Source organism: Pleurodeles waltl, chromosome 10 (assembly GCF_031143425.1).
Source record: "Pleurodeles waltl isolate 20211129_DDA chromosome 10, aPleWal1.hap1.20221129, whole genome shotgun sequence".
Taxonomy (NCBI): domain Eukaryota; kingdom Metazoa; phylum Chordata; class Amphibia; order Caudata; family Salamandridae; genus Pleurodeles; species Pleurodeles waltl.
Window position 1 is genome coordinate 424,396,505 of NC_090449.1, and position 21,741 is coordinate 424,418,245.

Sequence of the window (21,741 nt, forward strand, 5' to 3'; positions counted from 1 at the left end):
CCTACCAGCACCGCCCTCCCAGCAGCCCCTCAGCGTTCGCCCCGTGCCCGCTCACCCAGGAGGGTGGGCATCACCTTCGCCCCAGGCACCTCAGGCCCTGCCCCAGTCACCCCTGCTGCCCTCAGTGAGGAGGCCATGGACCTCCTCAGGTCACTCACTGTTGGGCAGTCTACCACTGTGAATGCCATCCAGGGTGTAGAACGAGAGTTGCAACACGGTAATGCATTCCTGGAGGGCATTCATTCTGGTCAGGCTGTCCTTCAGCGAACCCTGCAATCTTTGGCCTCAGCATGGATGGCAGCAATTGTCCCTGTGTCTAGCCTCCCCCCTCCAACTTCCTCCACCCAGACCCAATCTCCTGTACCCCAGCCCATCCCAAGCACACCTACAGACCAGCATGCACACAAGTCAACACACACAAGTAGCTCAAGCAAACATAGGCACCACACACACCACAAGCATTCACGCAAGCCTCACCCACATACAGACACAACAACATCCTTGGCCTCCACTGTGTCCCCCTCCTCCTCTTCTCCCTCCTCCCTCCCAGTGTCGTCTACACACACACCTGCATGCACCACATCTACAGGCACCATGAATCGCACCAGGACACCCAGCACCACAAGCCGCTCACCTGCACTCACCACCTCCACTGCCATTTACACGTCCCCTGTGTCCTCTCCCAGTGTGTCTGTGACGCCCCCTCCCAAAGTACACAAACGCCGGCAATCACTAACCCAACATCCATCCACCTCACGACAGCCTCCAGTACCTGCACCTGCACCCAAAACCCCTAAAGTGACACCTCCTACAACCACCTCCTCTTCCTCCACTCCCAGACCCCCTCCAACTACCCATCCCAGTGTTCGTCAGAAACTGTCCCTCTGTAAAGTTGACCTTTTTGCCCCCACACCCTCCAATTCATCAGTCCCGTCGTAGCACCTCAGCCAAAAAGCCTCCAATACCAGTGGTGCCTGTTCAAGGTTTTGGAGTGCACCGGCCACCAGGGCAGGCAGTAGGACCCGGAGCCAAGGCACTGGCAGCCCACCCCCTGTAAAGGCTCTAAAATTGGAGAGTGGACGACAGGACCGTGTTAAGACTCCTGGTGGGAAAAAAACTGACATGGATTCCAAGGGGATTGGAGAGTCAGGTGTGACTCCACTAAAGGTGGGGAAGGGCCAGAGGAAGTCTGCCCAGCCTGTTGTGAGTGTCACGGCGGAGAAGTGCGCCATCATTTCCGGCGGTCGAGACATAATCGCCAGCACCGTTGTTACTGGTCCAGAGACCACCGCCAGAGTCACAGCCCAGGAGGGCCCAAGTATCGTCACTGGTCCAGAGACCACCGCCAGAGTCACAGCCCAGGAGGGCCCAAGTATCGTCACTGGTCCAGAGATCACCGCCAGAGTCACAGCCCAGGAGGGCCCAAGTATCGTCACTGGTCAGGAGACCACCGCCAGAGTCACAGCCCAGGAGAGCCCAAGTATTGTCACTGGTCCAGAGATCACCGCCAGAGTCACAGCCCAGGAGGGCCCAAGTATCGTCACTGGTCAGGAGACCACTGCCCCCGCCGGAGTCATAGCCCTGGTCAGGAGACCACTGCCCCCGCCGGAGTCATAGCCCAGGAGGGCCCAAGTATCGTCACTGGTCAGGACTCCACCGCCAGAGTCACAGCCCAGGAGGGCCCAAGTATCGTCACTGGTCAGGAGACCACCGCCACCGCCGGAGTCATAGCCCAGGAGGGCCCAAGTATTGTCACTGGTCAGGAGACCACAGCCAGAGTCACAGCCCAGGAGGGCCTAAGAATCCTCACTGGTCAGGAGACCACCGCCACCGCCGGAGTCATAGCCCAGGAGGGCCCAAGTATCGTCACTGGTCAGGAGACCACCGCCAGAGTCACAGCCCAGGAGGGCCCAAGTATCGTCACTGGTCAGGAGACCACCTCCCAGCAGCCCCTCAGCGTTCGCCCCGTGCCCGCTCACCCAGGAGGGTGGGCATCACCTTTGCCCCAGGCACCTCAGGCCCTGCCCCAGTCACCCCTGCTGCCCTCAGTGAGGAGGCCATGGACCTCCTCATGTCACTCACTGTTGGGCAGTCTACCACTGTGAATGCCATCCAGGGTGTAGAACGAGAGTTGCAACACGGTAATGCATTCCTGGAGGGCATTCATTCTGGTCAGGCTGTCCTTCAGCGAACCCTGCAATCTTTGGCCTCAGCATGGATGGCAGCAATTGTCCCTGTGTCTAGCCTCCCCCCTCCAACTTCCTCCACCCAGACCCAATCTCCTGTACCCCAGCCCATCCCAAGCACACCTACAGACCAGCATGCACACAAGTCAACACACACAAGTAGCTCAAGAAAACATAGGCACCACACACACCACAAGCACTCACGCAAGCCTCACCCACATACAGACACAACAACATCCTTGGCCTCCACTGTGTCCCCCTCCTCCTCTTCTCCCTCCTCCCTTCCAGTGTCGTCTACACACACACCTGCATGCACCACATCTACAGGCACCATGAATCGCGCCAGGACACCCAGCACCACAAGCCGCTCACCTGCACTCACCACCTCCACTGCCATTTACACGTCCCCTGTGTCCTCTCCCAGTGTGTCTGTGACGCCCCCTCCCAAAGTACACAAACTCCGGCAATCACTAACCCAACATCCATCCACCTCACGACAGCCTCCAGTACCTGCACCTGCACCCAAAACACCTAAAGTGACACCTCCTACAACCACCTCCTCTTCCTCCACTCCCAGACCCCCTCCAACTACCCATCCCAGTGTTCGTCAGAAACTGTCCCTCTGTAAAGTTGACCTTTTTGCCCCCACCCCCTCCAATTCATCAGACCTGTCGTAGCACCTCAGCCAAAAAGCCTCCAATACCAGTGGTGCCTGTTCAAGGTTTTGGAGTGCACCGGCCACCAGGGCAGGCAGTAGGACCCGGAGCCAAGGCACTGGCAGCCCACCCCCTGTAAAGGCTCTAAAATTGGAGAGTGGACGACAGGACCGTCTTAACACTCCTGGTGGGAAAAAAACTGACATGGATTCCAAGGGGATTGGAGAGTCAGGTGTGACTCCACTAAAGGTGGGGAAGTGCCAGAGGAAGTCTGCCCAGCCTGTTGTGAGTGTCACGGCGGAGAAGTGCGCCATCATTTCCGGCGGTCGAGACATAATCGCCAGCACCGTCGTTACTGGTCCAGAGACCACCGCCAGAGTCACAGCCCAGGAGGGCCCAAGTATCGTCACTGGTCCAGAGACCACCGCCAGAGTCACAGCCCAGGAGGGCCCAAGTATCGTCACTGGTCCAGAGATCACCGCCAGAGTCACAGCCCAGGAGGGCCCAAGTATCGTCACTGGTCAGGAGACCACCGCCAGAGTCACAGCCCAGGAGAGCCCAAGTATTGTCACTGGTCCAGAGATCACCGCCAGAGTCACAGCCCAGGAGGGCCCAAGTATCGTCACTGGTCAGGAGACCACTGCCCCCGCCGGAGTCATAGCCCAGGAGGGCCCAAGTATCGTCACTGGTCAGGAGACCACCGCCAGAGTCACAGCCCAGGAGGGCCCAAATATCGTCACTGGTCAGGAGACCACCGCCACCGCCGGAGTCATAGCCCAGGAGGGCCCAAGTATTGTCACTGGTCAGGAGACCACAGCCAGAGTCACAGCCCAGGAGGGCCTAAGTATCCTCACTGGTCAGGAGACCACCGCCACCGCCGGAGTCATAGCCCAGGAGGGCCCAAGTATCGTCACTGGTCAGGAGACCACCGCCAGTCACAGCCCAGGAGGGCCCAAGTATCGTCACTGGTCAGGAGACCACCGCCACCACCGGAGTCATAGCCCAGGAGGGCCCAAGTATCGTCACTGGTCAGGAGGCCACTGCCGGAGTCATAGCCCAGGAGGGCCCAAGTATCGTCACTGGTCAGGAGACCACCGCCGGAGTCATAGCCCAGGAGGGCCAAAGTATCGTCACTGGTCAGGAGACCACCGCCACCGCCGGAGTCACAGCCCAGGAGGGCCCAAGTATCGTCACTGGTCCAGAGACCACCGCCAGAGTCACAGCCCAGGAGGGCCCAAGTATCGTCACTGGTCAGGAGACCACCGCCAGAGTCACAGCCCAGGAGGGCCCAAGTATCGTCACTGGTCAGGAGACCACTGCCGGAGTCACAGCCCAGGAGGGCCCAAGTATCGTCACTGGTCCAGAGACCACCGCCGGAGTCAGTGGCCTGGAGGGCCCCGGCTGCCACAGCCCCGCTGGGCAATGATGAAACGTCATGCCACACACCAATGTCCAGTGTAGAAGACGTCATGCCACACACCAATGTCTAGTGTAGAGAACGTCATGCCACACACCAATGTCCTTATCAGAACCGCCATGGCAAAGCACCGCTGAACAGTCCTGAACCACCATGTCAAAGAACCGCTGAACAGGGCAAAGACCGCCATGTCAAAGCACCGCTGAACAGGGCAAAGACCGCCATGGCAAAGCACAGCTGAACAGTCCTGAACCGCCATGTCAAAGCACCGCTGAACAGGGCAAAGACCGCCATGGCAAAGCACCGCTGAACAGTCCTGAACCGCCATGTCAAAGCACCGCTGAACAGTCCTGAACCGCCATGGCAAAGCACCGCTGAACAGGGCAAAGACCGCCATGTCAAAGCACCGCTGAACAGGGCAAAGACAACTTGAGAGACTGTGGCTTTGCACTCCCCATGATGGCACAGTGGGCAAACCACCCACTGTATAGACTTGTGAGACTGTGGCTTTGCACTCCCCAGGATTGAACAGTGGGCAAACCATCCACTGTATAGACTTGTGAGACTGTGGCTTTGCACTCCCCAGGATGGCACAGTGGGCAAACCACCCACTGTATAGACTTGTGAGACTGTGGCTTTGCACTCCCCAGGATTGAACAGTGGGCAAACCACCCACTGTATAGACTTGTGAGACTGTGGCTTTGCACTCCCCAGGATGGCACAGTGGGCAAACCACCCACTGTATAGACTTGTGAGACTGTAGCTTTGCACTCCCCAGGATTGAACAGTGGGCAAACCACCCACTGTATAGACTTGTGAGACTGTGGCTTTGCACTCCCCAGGATGGCACAGTGGGCAAACCACCCACTGTATAGACTTGTGAGACTGTGGCTTTGCACTCCCCAGGATGGCACAGTGGGCAAACCACCCACTGTATAGACTTGAGAGACTGTGGCTTTGCTCTCCCCAGGAGGGCATAAATGGGCACGGAGCCCCGTCGTGGATCTGGCTTTGCAGTCATCCGGCTGAGGTGCCCCCCCTTCCCTTCCCCCTGAGGTGCCTGTAGTATTTCTATCTGATGCCCCGGCAGTGTTCTCTCCGATTGTGGTCAGGTATCGTTTGTCGGCCTCGCCCATGCATTTTTGGACTGATGGTGCACGGACATTGTTATGTACATAAATGCACTACTTCTTGTATTGTATATAATTATGACTGATTTTCATATATATATCTGTATATTTTTGTATGACTTGTATATTGGCACATTACATTGTTTGACCGATTGTCGCTTTGTGTATTCATTCTTCCGGGGGGGGGGGGGGTTGTTACTGTGATTTTTGTGAATGCGTTGGTGTGTATGTTGTAACATGCGAGGGTGGGGGTGTTTGGTGGTGTACTGCCATTTGATGGAGTTTGTTTTGACCAATGACTTTGTGTTTCACCACTGCGCATATTAGTTGCTCAATGTTCACCAGTAGCACATGGTATGTTTTGTTCAGTTTAGCCGCCTATGGGCTTTGACATTGCATTAGTCATTACATTCTGTATTCTGCCTATTGGCTTTGACATGGCATTAGCCATTACTTTCTGTATTCAGTTTAGCCGCCTATGGGCTTTGACATTGCATTAGTCATTACATTCTGTATTCTGCCTATTGGCTTTGACATGATATTATACATTGCATTTTGTATTCAGCTCAGCTGCCTATGGGCTTTGACATGATATAAGACATTGCATTTTGTATTCAGCTTAGATGCTTATTGGCTTGGACATGACACTAGACATTGCATTTGATATTTAGGTTAGCTGCCTATTGCCTTTAACATGACATTGCATTTGATATTTAGGTTAGCTGCCTATTGCCTTTAACGTGGAGTTAGACATTGCAGTTGAGAATCCAAGCTGTATTTTTCCAAGCTGTGTTTTTGCACAAGAGAACCAAGATGTTTTTCTCACAGTAGACTAGACATGATAAGAGAGAGTACATGGGTGTTGTTTTTTCTCTTCGCTTGAGCTTGGGAACAGGAGTAGTCTTGGAGACCTGGCCAGTCTCCAAAAGGCTTGCTCAGTTTCCCAGGTCTGAGAGGAGGGGGCACACCTTTGTAACGAATGTAACAGGCTGCAGAGGGTCAGATTCGAATCTGCCGGACCTCGTGCTGGAGCTTGGCGCCAGCTGCCAGCAATCCTGTGTGGGTAGATGAATCTCTTTCTCGCGGCTGACAGGGGTCATCAGCTTGCAGACCTTAGAAAGATGAAGCTGTAGATAGTTCCCACACGGTGAAGTATTTGTTTTGCTTTGCATTCAATATCTTATAAATATAACCTGCTGTGTATATTGCAAACTGATATATTTTGTTTGATTAACGCGGACTTGAAAGCTACTAATTCGTCATACATAAATATTGTGGTTGGGGAAGAATTAACAACAATAAAAGTCTTCTTTGACCTCAGAAGTGCATTTCTGTTGTGTTATGTTAGTGCTTAGAAACTAGATAAGAGGAAAGCACTACAGGTGGGTGTCCCCCTAACTTTTGCCTCCCCCCTCCCTGTGTCGTAGGTGCAGTACTCACCGCTGTCTGCGGCGCCTACGTAGCTGTTGGTCGTAGAGGAGCAGAAAAACAAGGGCAGGGAGTATTTGTAGTTCCGGCTCCATGGATTCCCCGTTCCTCGTGGGATATGTTCGGGTGAGCGTTTTCCCATAGCAAAAGCTGTTTCCGCCGTGTTTTTATCCACGGTGAATCCGCCCCGGAAAAGGTGGCAGATTGGCGGGTTGTAATACTGTGGGCAGTACATTGTCTTCCGCCTGTCTGTTGGCGGTTACCGCCGCGCTGCTTGTCTGTACCGCCGTGGCGGGCGAAGTGTTAAAGTGGCAGTCTTTGTTGGCGGTTTCCGCTAGGGTCATAATTCCCTTTTTTGTCCGCCGGCCTGTTTGTGGTATTTCCGCTGCTTTAACACCGTCCGCCAGGGTTGCAATGACCACCTATATGTTTTGTTCAGTTTAGCTGCGTATTGGCTTTAACATGGAGTTAGCCATTACATTTTGTATTCAGTTCAGCTGCCTATTGGCTTTGACATGGCATTAGACATTACATTCTGTATTCAGTTTAGCTGCCTATTGGCTTTGACATGGCATTAAACATTACATTCTGTATTCAGTTTAGCTGCCTATTGGCTTTGACATGACATTAGACATGACATTTAATATTTAGGTTAGCTGCCTATTGGCTTTAACATGGGGTTAGACATTGCAGTTGAGGCATTGCAGATGAGCTGTGTTTTTTCCAAGCTGTGTTTTTCCACAAGATGGACCAAGCTGTTTTCTTCACACCAGACCTTAGCTGATATGAGCACGTAGATTTTGTGTTTACCTCGCAATCCAGTCTGAGAGCGAATTTGCTCAGGAGAACTGGCCCCTCTCCAAGGTTATTCAGCTCTCACACTGAGTTTGCTTTTAAGGATGACTCTGGGCTATAGTGAGTTAGATTTGAATCTGCTTGACTCCAGACTGGAACTAGACAACAGTTGCCAGTCTCCCGTTTGGGTAGAGAATCTATTTCTCGCAGTTGACCGTAGTCATCAACTTGCAGACCCCAGAAAGATGAAGCTGAGTATAGGCCCTACCGCCTTGCCCATACGGTGATGAATTTGACTTTTATGCTTTGCTTTGCTTTGCAGTTATGTTATACTATAATCACCCATATTTGCTGTGTACATTGCAACTGAGAAGTACTTTGATATATTTTGCTTTCATTGCTGCGACTACTTTTAAACGTGTGCTTCCAATCTACTAATTTCGTCTCTCAGGAACTTGTGGGTGGGGGAGAATTAATAACAATAAATGTCTTCTTTAAACTCAGAATTGCATTCCAGAGAGGTTCTGTAAGCTCTGATAGGAGATAAGTGGGAAAGCAGAACACACACACAGGTACTCTGCACCCTGCCACCAGAGCTGGAAGACCTGCTATAGGGGTGACTTATAAATTACCTGGTGCAGTGTAAGTGCAGTGAAAGGGTGCTTGCACCTTTTCACGCAGTCTGCAATAGCAGTCATGCAGAAGCCTTTGCATGGGCTCCCTAAGGGGCGCAAAATATATGCTGCAGTCTATAGGGATCTCCTAGAATCCCAATGCCCTGGGTACATAGGTACCATATACTAGGAACTTATAAGGGGGCACCATTATGCCAATTGTGTATAAAATACTGTGTTAACAGTTTCCAACAACCATTTTGAAGGGAGAGAGCATAACTACTGGGGTCCAGATTAGCAGGATTCCAGTAGAAGCAGTAAAGAACACTGACATCAGGCAGACAATGGGGGTACCCATGCCTAGAAAGAAGGTACTTTCCTACACAGCCCCCCTCCAAATGAGGGACAATAAGGCTAAACTTGCCCAGATGAGTCTTCATTGTCTAAGTGGAAATATCTGGAGAGTCCATCTGCATTGGAGTGGTTACTCCCAGGTCTATGTTTCACTGTAAAGTCCATACCCTGTAGAGAAATGGACCACCTCAACAATTTTGGGTTTTCTCCTTTCATCTGCTTTAGCCATAAGAGAGGTTTGTGGTCTGTTTAAACAATGAAGTGAGTACCAAAGAGGTATGGTCTCAACTTCTGCAAGGCCCAGACCACAGCAAAGGCCTCCCTCTCTATGGCTGACCAGCGATGTTCTCTGGGGGTCAACCTTCTGCTGATAAAAGCAACAGCTAGGTCCTGGCCCTCTGTATTAAGCTGTGAAAGAACTGCCCCACCCACTACCTCTGAAGCATTAGTCTGGACTTTGAACTTCTTGGAGTAGTTTGGGCTTTTTAGGACAGGTGCAGAGCACATGGCCTGTTTTAGCTCCCCAAAAGGTTTTTGACAGCAGGCTGTCCATAATACCATTTTAGGCATCTTCTTAGAGGTGAAGTCATTAAGAGGGGCAACTATAGAGCCATAGTTCTTAATGAACCTCCTGTAATGCCCAGTGAGACCTAGAAAGGCTCTGACCTGGGTCTGTGTTGCAGGGGGAGTCCAATCTAAAATAGTCTGGATCTTCCCCTGCAGTGGCTGAGTCTGTTCCCCAATTACTCGGTGTCTCAGATAAACCATCTCCCCGTGCCCTATCTCGCACTTTGAAGGCCGTGATAGTAAGGCCTGCCTTTTGTAGAGCCTCTAAACCTTTCCATAGGTGGACCAGATGGTCATCCCAGGTGGAGCTAAAGACAGATATATCATCTAGATATGCTGCACTAAAGGCGTCCAGACCTTGGAGGACTGTTTTCACCAACCTCTGAAAAGTGGCAGGTGCATTCCTCAAACCAAAGGGCATAGCTGTAAACTGATAGTGCCCTCCAATGGTTGCACAAGCAGTTTTGGGTTTTGCATCCTGTGACAATTTGATCTGCCAATAGCCTGCAGTCAAGTCAAAGGTGCTTAGATACTTGGCAAATGCCAGTGTATCTATTAGCTCATCTACCCTGGGTATAGGGTGATCATCAGTCTTAGTGACTGTATTGAGCTCTCTATAATCTACACAGAACCTCATCTCCTTTTTCCCATTTTGTGAGTGAGGTTTTGGTATCAGCATCACTGGGCTAGCCCAAGGGCTGTCAGAGTGCTCAATCACTCCTAGGTCAAGCATTGTCTGCACTTCAGCCTGAAATCCCTAAAACGATCAGGTTGCCGATAAATCTTACTTTTAACAGTTCGGAGAACTGGCCTAGGAGGTTCCTACAGTCTTCCTTCTGATATTCAGTAAGGCAGTCTGCTAGACCTACTCCATCCACTGAGCCATCAGCTGCAGTGTTGGAGAAGAGATCAGGGAGAAGGTCACTCTCTTCCTCCTGTCCCTCATCAGATGCCATGAGCAGGGTTAAGTCAGCCTTGTCATAGTAGGGCTTTAGGCAGTTCACATGAAGTACCCTGAGAGGACTTCTTGGAGTGCCAAGGTCAACTAAATAAGTGACCTCACCCTTTTTCTCCACTATAATGTGTAGTCCACTCCATTTGTCTTGGAGTGCTCTTGATGCCACAGGCTCCAGGATCCATACTTTCTGCCCTGGTTGGTACACTGTCAGGACAGTCTTCTGGTCATGCCATTGCGTCTGCAATTCTAGACCTGCCTGAAGGTTCTTAGTGGCCTTTTTCATGTACTCAGCCATTCTGGATCTTAGGCCAAGCACATAATTCACTATATCTTGTTTAGGGAGATTCAGGGGTTGATCCCAACCCTCATTTACAAGAATGAATGGACCCCTAACAGGGTGTGTGAGAAAGTAGCCTCTTCCTAGCCTTGTTACCCCCACTTTTGGCCTGTTTGTGAGTATATGTCAGGTTGTTTTCACTGCCTCACTGGGATCCTGCTAGCCAGGGCCCAGTTCTCATAGTGAAAACCCTATGTTGTCAGTATGTTTGTTATGTGTCACTGGGACCCTGCTAGCCAGGACCCCAGTGCTCATAAGTTTGTGGCCTATATGTGTGTGTTCCCTGTGTGATGCCTAACTGTCTCACTGAGGCTCTGCTAACCAGAACCTCAGTGGTTATGCTCTCTCTGCTTTCCAAATTGTCACTAACAGGCTAGTGACCAATTTCACCAATTCACATTGGCATACTGGAACACCCTTATAATTCCCTAGTATATGGTACTGAGGTACCCAGGGTATTGGGGTTCCAGGAGATCCCTATGGTCTGCAGCATTTCTTTTGCCACCCATAGGGAGCTCTGACAATTCTTACACAGGCCTGCCACTGCAGCCTGAGTGAAATAACGTCCACGTTTTTTCACAGCCATTTACCACTGCACTTAAGTAACTTATAAGTCACCTATATGTCTAACCTTCACATGGTGAAGGTTGGGTGCTAAGTTACTTAGTGTGTGGGCACCCTGGCACTAGCCAAGGTGCCCCAACATTGTTCAGGGCAAATTCCCCGGACTTTGTGAGTGCGGGGACACCATTACACGTGTGCACTATACATAGGTCACTACCTATGTATAGCGTCACAATGGTAACTCCGAACATGGCCATGTAACATGTCTAAGGTCATGGAATTGTGACCTGGGGAGACAATTCCATGATCCTCCAAGTCTCTAGCACAGACCCGGGTACTGCCAAACTACCTTTCCCGGGGTTTCACTGCAGCTGCTGCTGCTGCCAACCCCTCAGACAGGTTTCTGCCCTCCCCCAGCCTCTGGAAATGCTTTGATGGGCACAGATGTTGCCCATCTCTGCATAAGCCAGTCTACACCAGTTCAGGGATCCCCCAGCCCTGCTCTGGTGCGAAACTGGACAAAGGAAAGGGGAGTGACCACTCCCCTGACCTGCACCTCCCAGGGGAGGTGCCCAGAGCTCCTCCAGTGTGCTCCAGACCTCTGCCATCTTGGAAACAGAGGTGTTGCTGGCACACTGGACTGCTCTGAGTGGCCAGTGCCAGCAGGTGACGTCAGAGACTCCTTCTGATAGGCTCTTACTTTTCTTACTAGCCTATTCTCCTTCCTAGGTAGCCAAACCTCCTTTTCTGGCTATTTAGGGTCTCTGCTTTGGGGAATTCTTCAGACACCGAATGCAAGAGCTCATCAGAGTTCCTCTGCATCTCCCTCTTCACCTTCTGCCAAAGGACCGACTGCTGACTGCTCAGGACACCTGCAAAACCACAACAAAGTAGCAAAGACGACTACTGCAACCTTGTATCGCTTCATCCTGCTGGCTTTCTCGCCTGTTTCCTGGTGGTGCATGCTCTGGGGGTAGCCTGCTTCCTTTCTGCACCAGGAGCTCTAAAGAAATCTCCTGTGGGTTGACGGAATCTTCCCCCTGCAACCGCAGGCAACAAAAGACTACATCACCGGTCCTCTGGGTACCCTCTCAGCACGACGAGCGTGGTCCCTGGAACTCAGCAACTCTGTCCAAGTGACTCCCACAGTCCAGTGACTCTTCAGTCCAAGTTTGGTGGAGGTAAGTCCTTGCCTCCCCACGCTAGACTGCATTGCTGGGTACTGTGTGATTTGCAGCTGCTCCGGCTCCTGTGCACTCTTTCAGGATTTCCTTCATGCACAGCCAAGCCTGGGTCCCCGACACTCTAACCTGCAGTGCACAACCTTCTGAGTTGTCCTCCGGCATCGTGGGACTCCCTTTTCTGACTTCGGGTGGACTCCAGTTCACTCCTCTTCTAAGTGCCTGATCTGGTACTTCTGCGGGTGCTGCCTGCTTTTGTGAGGGCTCCCTGACTTGCTGGGCACCCACTCTGTCTCCTCATCCAAGTGGTGACATCCTGGTCCCTCCTGGGCCACAGCAGCATCCAAAAACCCTAACCGCGACCCTTGCAGCTAGCAAGGCTTGTTTGTGGTCTTTCTGTGTGGGAACACCTCTGCAAGCTTCTTCACGATGTGGGACATCCATCCTCCAAAGGGGAAGTTCCTAGTCCTCTTCGTTCTTGCAGAACACAAAGCTTCTTCCATCCGGTGGCAGCTTCTTTGCACCCTCAGCTGGCATTTCCTGGGCATCTGCCCACTCTTGACACTGTTGCGACTCTTGGACTTAGTCCCCTTGTCTTACAGGTACTCAGGTCCGGAAATCCACTGTTGTTGCATTGCTGGCATTGGTCTTCCTTGCAGAATCCCCCTATCACGACTTCTGTGCTCTCTGGGGGTTGTAGGTGCACTTTACACCTACCTTACAGGGTCTTGGGGTGGGCTATTTTTCTAACCCTCACTGTTTTCTTACAGTCCCAGTGACCCTCTACAAGCTCACATAGGTTTGGGGTCCATTCGTGTTCGCATTCCACTTTTGGAGTATATGGTTTGTGTTGCCCCTATACCTATGTGCTCCTATTACAATCTATTGTAACTTTACACTGCTTGCATTACTTCCTTTTGCTATTACTGCATATTTTTGGTATTGTGTACATATATCTTGTGTATATTTGGCATCCTCATACTGAGGGTACTCACTGAGATACTTTTGGCATATTATCATAAAAATAAAGTACCTTTATTTTTAGTATATCTGTGTATTGTGTTTTCTTATGATATTGTGCATATGACACCAGTGGTATAGTAGGAGCTTTGCATGTCTCCAAGTTCAGCCTAAGCTGCTCTGTTATAGCTACCTTCTATCAGCCTAAGCTGCTAGAAACACCTCTTCTAGACTAATAAGGGATAACTGGACCTGGTACAGAGTGTAAGTACCCCTTGGTACCCACTACAAGCCAGGCCAGCCTCCTACAGTGACCAAAGAGGAGTTCAAAGGAGCTGTATCCCACTCCTTCTTGGGGTAACTCCCTGTAGGCAAAAATGAGGCATGGTAATAGGACATCCCATCTCCTCCTGAGTTTTTCAGAGAGTCCCATAATCATGCCATTGAGTGTTTAATTAAAATGCTCAACCAACCCATTTGTCTGGGGTTGGTAAGGTGGATTTATAGGTTAGACCACACTCTTTCCACATTGCTTTTAAGTATGCAGACATGAAGTTGCTACCCCTGTCTGATACAACCTCTTTTGGGAAACCCACCCTGGAAAAGATTCACAGGAGGGCTTTGGCCACCGCAGGAGCTGTAGTGGTTCTAAGAGGTATGGCTTCTGGACACCTGGTGGCATGGTCACCACCACCAGAATAACTCTGTTTCCAGAAGCTTTGGGGGATCAAGGGGGCCAACAATATCAACTCCTACCCTTTCAAAAGGTACTCCAACCACTGGCAATGGGATTAAGGGGACCTTTGGGGTGCCACCTGTCTTGCCATTGGCTTGGCAAGTGACACAGGAGTAACAAAACTCCTTGGTATCTTCAGACATGTAAGGCAAGTGAAAGTGAGGGACCAGTCTGTCCCAGGTCTTACTTTTCCCCCAGATGTCCAGTGTCATAGTTTGACTCTTGCTCTAGGCAAGACTGCTGGTTTAAGGATGACAGTACTTATGTTTGTAGGTGACTATGCCAGCCCTACAACAAGTCACAACTGTCGGCCCAACCCTCCCAGCTCACAAGCAGCACCTCACCAAAAACCCAAACAATAAAAGATGACTTGTGGCAGCCTTTACGCATGGACTCAAGAGGGTGACATCTCAGGAAGTGTTGTAGTTAAACGGAGAGTGCCCCTTTCTCACATTAACAACATGTCTCAATCAAACACAGGCAATGAAGAAGATGCAGTAAGGTTTCAATAGGTTTTATTTAATAAAACTGCAATCTACGATAAGTCGCATGGGCTGCAATGATTGGAATAATGAATAATGCAAGAAACAGAATGGTAAAGACAAGAGTCATTAATACAAAGAGCCACCATCTTGCAATGACATATAATGACATAGTACATGAAATATGTCCTAATACCCTAATAATGTAAACCTAATCTCTAACCTAAAAGAGAGCTCGGTGTGTTAAACCTAGTCTGCCAATGCCATGTCCATGAGAAGAGCCCTCCAAACCTCATTACCTTGGAATGAGGTCTCTAGCTCAGACTCTGTAGGGACATGAAGACTGGGTCAGCTTCAAGGTGACGTGCAGCATCAATAGCAGCAATGGCATCTGGTCGGAATCCCTCTGACTATCTGTCTAAGTGAGGTGCATTTATACAGATATGCTCGGACCCCGGACATAGGTCTGTTCCCAAACAATAGATAACAAGACATGCTTGGGACAGCAATTTATGTAAACAATTCCCTGAAAGGCGTGAAGAGGGAATGTACCTAATGTGAACACCTACAGTTTGTTTATCTTTGTCGCTTGATATTGACACTTTAGCGCAGTGGCACTGACAACGTGAAACTAAAACGTTGGCCTAACTAGAAACAAGGCAGCCAGATAAAAAAATATAATTAAATAAATGCGCTAAAACAGAGCAAACTAAGTATGGTAAAAGTCACTAGGTGACGGGGGCCCGAGTCTGCAAGCCAAAGGCTAAGCTAACTCTGTTTCCCATGAAAACAAACTAGTATTCACTACACCCTCCCCATTGCTGTAACAAGTATGACGTCATAAGTTGACACCACCGAAGGTGAATGAACCCAATGGCAAAAAGCATAAAGACTAGGCAAAAATAAAATTGAAAAACATGTTAAAAAAACCAGTGCAGTGCCCCGTTGCGCAGGTCACTGCCCGATTTACAGGCAGTGATCTGCTCGACGGGTGCTTCTGCATCCACCCCACACCAACATTGGCAGTGGCTCCATCTGGGCCCAGCAGGGAAACCATTATACGGAAGGTGGGGGGGTAGGCGGTGTTCTGTTGACCACCAAGATCATAATGAGGGCCATAATGTCGACCATTACAAGCACAGCAGACCAAAGTAATAGTAATAAATGAAAACTTTAAATTTGGTATTATAAGCCACTCATCAAATCTTTCTAACAATAGTCATGATCCTGAAGAGCCCCTTTGAATCCATCGAATGGAAAGGACCTCAGGAAAGAGCCCACATCGTCAGATGTTAGATCAATCACATAATAGGCAGACGGATCTACAGAGCAGTAGTGCGTAGTCGTCTCTTGTGCAGGTCCACCTGCAGGAGTGGCACTCTCCACAGTGCCAGAAAGAGACAGATCGTTCACCAAGAGCGGCTCAGAAGTGGCCTCGCGAATCAGCCTTAGTCTCAAGGGGCACGACCGTGAATGAACCCTCATCGGGGACATTAGCAGTGCTTGGTCCACAGGAGGCTCTGGCATAACAGCAAGACACACTGTAGGCAAGTGTTCAAAGAGGCACCATACACAGCGAAAGTCCGGTTGCACGCACCATAGGAGTGGTTGAAATGACTATAACCAATCACACTCCAATTCCTCCAGCAACGGAGATTTAAAGACCTGAACCATGCGTTCACGGCACAGTTGAGCTAGTGGGAGTGGCTCCATTGCTTCGCGTACCTGGAAAGACACAACCACTGCGAATCAAAAGAAATGGCAGCAGTATTCCGCCTACCAAGCCAAAATTATATGAAAGCCGCCAAACACATTTGAAAAGAGTGAATGGATGGCAGAAGGTATGACTCCGAAGACAGTCTGGAAGATGGACACAAATCCAGACCCGACAGCTTTAAAGAAGTGGACAATCCCAGTAGTGCTCGAGGCATTGAAATTCTGGATACCAGCTCTCCAGAGGGCTTGGGGAAGTTGGTATTTAAAAGGGATTGTATCTCAGCTGATGAATTTGCAATCTGGAGAGCATTCATCTCTCTAGCTGATGTCAACACGACTTGTTTTTGGAATAGTAGAGCCTTTAGTCTGCTCAACTTGTCATAATTTACATTAGGAGTATCAATGTGAGACCACATTACTGATACTTTTTTCTCTTGTGTGGGGGGAGAATTAAACTTGTCCACAACACATAACCACCTTAGAGACTGAAATTGCATAGGCAATTCCTGGTTGCATACCGCAACAGCTTTGGTTGCATAGCACCACATAACTTCCATTCGAAAATACATTAAATGCTGGTCGAATCAAAGGGACGGGACTACCCTTCAGAAAACAGGCCAAGTTTGCGACCCCCACATTGCAAAGGCTGTGCAGAAACACTTGCTTGCAGACCATTGAATGACTAACAGTAATCTCACATTTGCTTCCACTAAGAAAGACCTCTGTTTTGCCATTCAGACATTTGTGTTCAAAGGGCAACTCCCACTCTTCTTTAATATAGTTATCACCTAGTCGCTCGTACCTGCCCACAGCAAGATGTTTCAGGCATTTCGAAAAATGAAAAATGGAAATGGGCAGATTAGTGATGCCATGTAGGAGCCATACTGTTGAAGGACTCTGCAACTATGAAAGGCAACTTTTCTTACTTCTCTATGTGAAGCATGGTGAAACTTGCTTCCCTTTTAGCCACTGTCTGTTGTTCCTTGGTAAAATTAAAAGCAGTGAACAATTCACTATTGTTAATGTACTTCCATGGAACTCAGCCATTTTTCAAAGTTTGTAACGCCCAGCCTAACTGCATGATGGAACGCTGCTGACTTTGCCCATGATATAAAAGGGACATGTCTGTCTGAATGATATCGATCGCAGACAATACTATGTTTGTCAGGGAATAAATCCTGTTGGACACAGTGTTCATGCCGCTGTCGACAACAGCTAAAGCCTTTTCTAAGTTTTCCTTGTCTATTTGCCTTAAACGTGCAGCAGCTTCTATCTGGGAAAGCTTCCAGATCTCATTATATATGGCATAGATGAATCTTTTAGAGCGTGGCTTCCTAGGACCTAACAAAAAGTCCTGCAAGTCTATATCCTCAGAAAGAGTGTTAACATGTTCCTTAACTGCGGCTAACGCGTTAGTCTGTACCCATTGTTGGCACAGTTTACCCACACTGCATGTTGTAACTATGCCCGTGTGTTAACCCAAGACGAAGCATGGGTCTGGCCGGCGGATCTTGAAACCCCCTAAGGGCTTCAAAAAATGCGCCTGACACCCATTCGTGCCTATTGGCCACATTAACCACCCGCTGGGACTGGAAAGTGAAGAGTTATAGGTACTAGCCTGAACTTTTGCATCTAGTCCTTCCTCTGTGACATTCAGGAAGGATTGCCAATTATTAAGCTTTGCCATTGTGGGGATACTGGGGGGTGTTCATTTCCTTTATTTTCGCTAACCCCAGACATGAAGTCTGTTAAATGCTATCATTTAAAAAGATCATTTGCACAGGAATCAGGCACGCATTAAACAAAGCTTCCCTACCCTGTATTTGCCAATCTTGTGTTCCCCATACACTTCAAATTAATAGTGTGCTTCCAGTATTCGTAAACTTCAACTGCAAGACGGGAAACAAAGAAGTCTGACTAAATCAGTTTTGTGTCAGTTGGCAAAATTTTCCTAATTTTTGAAGGAGGTAATTTGAAATAATATGACTCTGGATGTTTTGTGTCATGCCCAGAAAAATAAGTACATTTATCTGAATAACGTTTTGAGGTCCCCACAAGTGGTGTTGAACAGTGTTCTCACTGTGTGTAGTTAAGTACTGGTCTATGTCTAGTAGCACGGTGCAAGTAGTAATGTCCCCAGTTGTTATAACAGAACATTTCCCCATAATTCTTTGTACTTGCGTATACATCATCACTTTCAAATACTGAATAATCCTTCATTTCAGATAACATAGAATCAACAGTCTGGACATCCCAATCACCAGATACACACCAGGTGTAATTACATCATTCATAGAAATTTTGAAGACATATGGAATTTGAATGACCTCAGTAGGCCTGTGTATATCAAAAGGAACGTTGTCCCACACAATCCCATCAGGAATAGGTACAGCTGAAATGTTCACAATGGACAAGTCTCTTCAGATCTCATATGAGGAATGATATGGAGCTAAGACTTCATCCACAGGCTCAACAAAGGAGCATTCAGGGAGGTAATGACCATTTATAAGTAAAAAGAAAACAGTAAAGAAACCAATCCACAGAAACAATGCAAAAAATGTCAAGCAGAACCATAAATAATTCCATGGGTATATTAAATGGTTATTTTTAAGCCATAAGTACAACTTAGTTGTCTTTAAAACATTTTTAATCAGAGGAATGGATGAGTCTGAAGAAAAGTCATCAATATCTATGAAATAACCAGAAGCAGCCTCTGCAAACACAGGAGCAGGTGCATTACTGGTGGACGGATCCACTTCGCGTGGAGGCTCATGGTAGACGGTGTCATCAGTCTGTGTTGTATTGGTGTAAAAAAACAGCCAAATCCTGGACAGGTGCTGTTGTTGAAGTGGTAACTGGAGTCAGCAAGAGCTCATTTTCCGTCCTTCCTACGATTGAGAAGGTACTTGTAGCATCATTGGACATGCTTGTTTAGTCAGAAGTAGTGTTGTTATTTCTGCTTTGAAGAGGTATGTCCTGTTGGGCAGGGAGAGGGGACTCGGAACTACCCAAGGAACCTCTGGGTCTACTGTGCAGGATTGGCCACATGGTGAAAATTGATGTCATCAATGGAAATTAATCTGTTTGCTTTGGAACCAGGCAGCGGTTGTAAGATGACAGTTCTGGTACTTTGTACTCCCAGGACTGCAGGATGGACCGAATTCCTTCTTCACAGTGATCTTCTCACAAATCAGATTCCCGACTTTAGGTATCCAGCCAGTGGAAGTTGTTGGTAAATCCCTTATTCCTAAAGTGGCAGCACTGGTGGATGATTTATCATCATGAAATTGCTGAAGCTCCTGTAAGACAGTGAGACATTCATTTATATCAAAAGGTGAATCGGCTGCCACCAGATGAGGGCCATCAAGATCAGGGACATACATAGGTATCCCAAAGAGAACCTCATAGGGAGTGCGTCCCCCCAAGGACCGTCTCAGCAGATTATTCAGTGCTCTCTGCACCCGATATAGATGATGAAGCCAGCTGCGGCCAAAACCTAATACTCTAGCTGTTAAGGACTGCTTTAGATCACGGTTCCTCCTCTCCACAACTGAAGTTCCCTCTGGATGGTATGGTATAGAGTAATGGAGTTCGACAACCATTGTCCTCATGGTTTTCCTGAATGCCTTAGAGGCAAATGCTGGGCCCTGATCCGAATGAAATGCGGCAACCGCATATGTACCAATAAAGATCAGCAAGTCTTTTATAACAGTTCGAGCATCAGCTGACTGCTGTGGCCATACCCACAGGAATCTAGAACAAGAATCTATAGCGACTAAGATGTATTTGTATGCACCATCAGGTAAGAGCGGACCGCAGTGGTCCAGGTACACACATTGTAGTGGCCTATTGGACACTAGGAGGGATGTCTGCTGTGGGCGTTTGATGTTGGAGCCCTTGATTTGCTGGCAAATCTCACAACAAAGGACATATTGTTTTGTCTGTTTATATAGACCTGGCCACCAGAAGCGACACCCTCATATGCTGCTTTTATTAGATCTAATCTCTGGTTTTGGTTGGGGATCGCTCGATCTCCAACCCCAGGAATTGTTGCGTATGCAACATTCTGTGCACTGATGTGATAAGAATATTTTGTAGAGTATGCTTTTGAGAGAGACTTCGCTTCGGCCGAAGCTTTCACGGCAGTCACAATTTCATTATACAATCTTGTCTGAGAACGAGTCACTGCAGCCACAGGAGCCCTAGCTACTGCAAATTTGGCCGCTTCATCAGCCAAAGTGTTGCCGATAATGTGTACTCCTACACGTTGGTGGCCCAATGTATGTATTACATGGATACAAGGTAGCTTATCCTTGAGATCACCCACCCTCCCCCACAGAGTTCTGTGTTTTATGGTGTTCCCTTTAGAGTCTCTGAACCCGTTCAGACCCCAATGATTAAGATAATTATTTTACGACGTATGAGTCACAGACAAAGTCATTAGTCCTGGCTCTGTGTGTTCTAGCGCTAAAATAAGGGCTTTGAATTCAGCCAACTGAGCTAGGGTCTGCCTGTAAGTATTGTGAGGGTGGCAGACTCCATCCTTCATCACTCCACTCACAGCTGTGCAAGCTGCTGAATATTGATGTTTGGTACCTACAGCTGGTTGTGCTGAACCATCAGTGTAAATGACAGCATGATATCTGTCAAGTGGCAGGATATCTAGAGGAGCAGGGTACTCCTGTGCGTATTGTAGAAATTCTTGTGTCTGAAGTTTTGGATCAAAGATGTAATCAACATCGGTGGAAGTCAGGGAGGTTGCCCACTGAATCCAACGTGGATGTTATGCTTTAGAATTAGGAACGCTTGCTTTAGTGACGGCCTCTAAGGCTGGCACTAGGATAATGACAATAATGCGTTTCCCTTGGGCAAGTGGCCTCTCCTTAATGACAGCCATCTGAACTGCAATTAGACTTTTTTCTGTGGGTGCAAAACACTGTTCTTCATTGGAGTATAAATGTGATTTATATGCTATGGGCATTGTGTCACCCTTGTTAAAGGTGACATAAGGGAACCCAATGGCACCAGCAATTGTTCTGATGACCAAATTTGTTTTAGTGTCACGTGTGTGCAGGTGTTTTGCTTCTAGCATGTCCTGTTGCAATTCCCTAAAGATGCGTATATGTTCAACTGTCCAGTGTCTTCTAGAAAAATCAGGGCATATTAAGTCAGAAAGTGGCTTGATACGTTGTGCATAGTCAATAATTTAAGTTCTGACAAAATTGAAGAAACCAAGTAAAGACTGTAGTTTCTTTTAGAGTGTTGGGTGGGTGCAGTGGAGCACATTTTTGCAGAACCTGCGGGGCCAAGCTCTTCCCCTCGTTTGATAGTTCATATCCCAGGAACAATACACTGAGAAAGGCTATTTTCGTTTTTCTAAAGTTGAATTTGTAGCCAATGGCTGCGAATTCTAAAACGATCCGATCGACCCTGGCAAGATGAATGTTGAGGTCGTCATCTGTGAAATAGATGTCATCCAGGTAGGACAACGTCTCAGGATCAATATCATGTAATATTGATGTTACACGAGCTGAGGACAGCCGTGGGCTGTTCTTGTAGCCTTGGGACAAACAACAGAAGCGTTTTTGGGAGCCAAATGAGAATGCACTCAGGTCCTGACTTTCATGTGCTAAGTGCTGGCATAAAAAAACTTTGGAAAT